The following is a 4,485-nucleotide window of genomic DNA, read 5'->3' on the forward strand; positions in this document are numbered from 1 at the left end:
AATTTCTACATATGGTTAAAAAAATAAAAGATATGTATAGAAGAAATAAACAATGTACATTGTATACAAGAGCCCATCTCAGTAGCAATAATGTCTTCTGAAGCACAAGTAAGAGACACCTTGACAGTTCCACCAGCCTACACCATCATAATTCCAAAAGCCCACAGTTAATCTGGTCTACATCAACCTGTAATGTGATTTTATGGCTATTTATATTATCTAGAATAAGAATTCCTACTTGAAGAAGACACTGTTGCTAAAAGTACAATGACAATTTCATGTCTGATTTCCCCAGCAACAGCTTCTTTAATCTCCTATATGACTTATTGTAACTTATCATGCTCCACATTTTTCTGACTTTCCTCAGAAGCTGACAACAATGGTTCATTTTTTTAAGTTTTTGTTCCATTTCAGATTTAGGTTCTACAGATTTTATAGTTTTCTCAACTATTCCAATTTCCTCAGAATTTTCATGAACTGGAAGCGTCTACACTAAGAGTATTCTAGAAGGAACAGGTGGTATGAAAGCCACAGAAGCTCAAAATACCTTCTTGCTTGGCAAATGGATCTTGGCCTTGCCAACTGAGTCAGTGAAGAATATTCCAGCTCTTCTATTTGCATGAGAGGGACTAGAACACACAGAGAAGAATCTGATGTGGCTTGGGAGAAAACAAATTCTGAACTTTCTACAGGAGGAATTTCAAAACCCAGTTTTCCAAGCTCTAGCCACAATTCAGACTTCAAATATGACTATTCGTGCATCAGTTTAGTGACTGGTTCTATTACATTCAATGGAGAAGGGCATGGCAAGTTATCAGCCCTTCTTCCATACATTCCCATGAGTAATGGAGAACGATAAGGTCAAGTAACATGCACAGTATGAAGCTGTTCTTTCAGACCAAGTAAATATTCTTCCAGCTCCAGTTCTAGTTCCTGAAGTTCTATTCTGACTGAATTCCTCAAACTTTGAAGTTGATGAACTTCATATCTTGCTTCTTTAGTCATATGATGGTAAACCATGGTTTGCTGATGTAACATCACCAGTTCTAAATCCATCATTAATGTTCTGAACAAAATCAGACTTCACCTTTATTTGTAGGTCCTGAAAATCATTTTCATAAAGAGCTAGGATAGATGATCTCTGAGTAGCATATGGAGCAGAAACAAGATCACATCCTCTCATCAATGGATACTGAGAAAAATTCTGCAGTTTCTATATCATGCATTTTAATGGTGGTAGGAGGAGTCACAGAACATGAATGATAAGAGTAGTTACTAGATCTGTGTGAATCTGGACAAACCAAAGCGGGGGGAGGGTGGCTATGGCACAAAAGGAGACACCTGACATGTTTGGAACACTAAGTACTAAGTGTTCTCATGTGTTCATCTAGAGGCCTTTTTTGCCAGTCAGAGTGGATGGAATGAAATAAACAGGTGGACTGGATATTGGGACAAGTTCTACTATGATTTGATTCCTCCATCAACTTGTTGATCTCACACTGTGAAGTTTATTTTGTCACAAATGGAGAGATGAAGAGTGTAGATTCAACTAGAGAATGGCTATCTTGTTCAATTGCCTCATTTTTTTAATTCCTGTTTCTCTTCAGGCATACATTTAAAGGTGAAGGAAGGTGGACTACACCTAGTATCTGGAGACAATTGGATATATATAGAAGACACAAACATTACAGGACTCAGTAACTTAGTAGTAGGTAAAGACTGAGATCTTCTTAGGGGATACCCAGAGTTTGCAAATAGGTACTTTTGTTTTTAACAAATTTTGGATTTCTCAGGCTATGCTCTACTCTGTGATCAGAGTGATTAGAGACTTTAATTTGAGCTCTTTGTAAAGCTATATTAATTCAATCAATTGAAGGAGAGCCATTTGTTTTTTTCAGAACTCAGATGATCATATTTGCCCTCAATAGAAGCCAATGATTTAAGAATTTGATGTGTAGTATATTGGGTAAATTCATAGTCATTACTTTTGTCGACATCACTTTCAGCACTTGGGATCCACAGCAAGGCAAATATCTCTCTTAGAGATAAATCATCTTCACTTTCGGGAACAGGATCTCCTTGACTAGAGGCAACATGTTCACTTCCTTTACTCTGTACATTCACACATATCAGGATGTTCTGATTATCTAAAGTTCTCTTTTCAACAATTATTGCTTTCTTCTCTTTTCCTTCTCAGAGATGTATGATTCTTCCTCAGAGTCATTAAAGTAAGACTTGTCTTTTGTGGGTGGTGTTATAAGGTCTTCACCAAGTGATGCAATTATTGTCTCACTGTCTCAGCTATCAGCCCTGCTTCACATAGCTTACAGAGGAATTTTAGGAGCAATATCTGGTTCATTCCATCCAAATCCAAGACTGTAAAGAATTTCTTCAGGATCTTCTTCATAAAGTTCTAGCAATTCTGAAATACTTCATACTTTTCTGCTATTTTTTCCAGAGTCAGTAGAATTCATATGAAGTCATCTTTCCTTAGCCAAGACACCACAGAATTCAGCTTGAGCATCATCATTATGTAGTTGGTTAGCCTCAGCTCTTCAAAACTTCCTACATTTTCACAAGCACACCCATGAGTATAATATAGCTATGCTCATCTAGTGATGCTTCCAAAGGTGTTCAACAATCTTTGAGCCATATAACAATCTTTTCATTTGGAATTTTTCCTCTTTTTGCAGCTAAGAAAAGCTTCTCTACAGCCAGGTGTGGTTTGTCATTCTGCTTGACTTCTGTGGAGAGCTTCTCTGTCTCCAGTGCCTGCCAGCATTCCTAGCACTTTGCCCAGATCTTCCTCTTTGGCTTGCCACCTGCCATTCCAGCACCTCCTCCTCCCACCCTGACACTGCTACCGCTGAGGGATTCTCCATCCCCACCAATGTGCCTGGGGCTCCAGGTTCTCAGGCTGAGAACCCCACCCCTCTGCAGTCAACCTGGCAAGGATAGCGTGGCAGATGAGCCCTGTTCCTGATGTTAGCCCAAGGCCAGGAGGAGGTAGAAAAAGACAGAGAGAGAGAGGAGAAGGAGGAAAAGGAGGAGTAGCAAAGAACTGGAAAGGGAGGGAAGGAAAGATGGAGGAATGGGGGGGAGGGGAGAAAGGGTGGGGCAGGAGAAGTTTCATGTGAAGCCAGAAAGGCTACAGTGGTGGTATCTCAACTTAAAAACAGCAGCACTGCTCCAGTCCAAAGAGCCCCTGGCTCTTCTTTAGTATTTTTCTGCCTCTTCTACAAAATTGTGGAATCTTTTTTTTCCCATAATTTTCTTGCATCAATCTCATTTCTTTTTCCAATTTTCCTCTATCTCTCTCATTTAATTTTTATAATTGTTTCTGAGCTATTCCAAGAATTCTTTTTGAGACTGAGGTCAATTCACATTTTTCTTTTGACATTGCTATCTTCTTCTGAATTTGCATTTTGGTCTTTCCTGTCATCATAGTAACTTTCTATGGTTAAGTTCTTTTTCTAATTTTTGCATATTTTCCTAGCCTATTTCTTGATTTTAAATTTTATGTTATAGCTGGGCTCTGCACCTGAGGTAGAGGGGCACTGTCCAAAGCTTCAGGTTTTTGTGCAATTATTTTAGTGCTAGTTCTTAGGGATCTGAAAGTTTTTTCTTTCTTCAAAGGTGGCATGATTTTAAGGAGAGGTGTATTTACTATTCTCCTGGCCTGTTCTCTGGTTTGTAAGTCACTATAAACATTCTTTTCTACCCTGGAACACTTTGTGACCTGGGTCTCTCCTTCTCTGCATCCACAAGCTCTTGTGTGGTAGTGCTCCTCCTTGCCATGGGACAATGCCCCAGAACTATGAGCTGAATCTGAGTATAGGCAAAGCAACAGAGTCCTGCCTCATTGCTTGCAAAGTGAGCCTTTTTATCACCTTCTGATTTTACAGAATTATTTAAATTTTTTTTTGGAGGGGAATCCATGAGAGCTCAGGAGAGTCACTACCTTTCGTCTTCCTTCTTGGCTCTGCCCCACCCCTCAATGACTTTGAAAAGAGTAATTTCAGTAGCATAATTGAATGATGCCAGTGTTTCTGGATATAAAGGAAAGAGAAGAAAGACAGTTGCATTTGGTCATTATGACCATGTTAGATAGTAAAATTAAAGAGAGGGAAATTGCATTTAAATTAAAAAAAATAAGAAAGTCAGTCAGATATTTTTAAAAGAAGGTTATACTAACAATGTGTGGAGTTATTTCTTCATGGATAATTAGTTTGGAGAATGACTTATGGAGGACAAACAGATAAGTGTGTCTGTGAAGGGTAAAAAGACACGAGAAAGGATGTCCAGTGCCTATAATTTGAGTTAATTTTTAAAAGAAATCATGCTAACTCCCACCTCTTCTCTCAAATTCAGAAGAAAAAATTGTAAGGATAGAATGATGTCAAAGTCAATATAGTGTTCTAGAAAAGAGCTTACTCTCAATTATCTCTGCAAAGTCAAAATCAAATTTATGTAGTAATAGTTAAG

The 4,485-nt window shown here is 38.4% G+C and overlaps 2 pseudogenes; both read right to left on the bottom strand.

The window, feature by feature from the left end:
• Positions 1 to 215: 215 nt before the first annotated feature.
• On the bottom strand, positions 216 to 2,321 carry LOC110213293 (protein ITPRID2 pseudogene; annotated as a pseudogene).
• A 3-nt stretch (positions 2,322 to 2,324) lies between these two features.
• LOC144454362 (protein ITPRID2 pseudogene) lies at positions 2,325 to 2,882 on the bottom strand (annotated as a pseudogene).
• Between the last annotated feature and the right edge of the window lie 1,603 nt (positions 2,883 to 4,485).

The sequence above is a fragment of the Phascolarctos cinereus genome, unplaced genomic scaffold (assembly GCF_003287225.1).
Source record: "Phascolarctos cinereus isolate Bilbo 61053 unplaced genomic scaffold, phaCin_HiC Scaffold_726;HRSCAF=1367, whole genome shotgun sequence".
NCBI lineage: Eukaryota > Metazoa > Chordata > Mammalia > Diprotodontia > Phascolarctidae > Phascolarctos > Phascolarctos cinereus.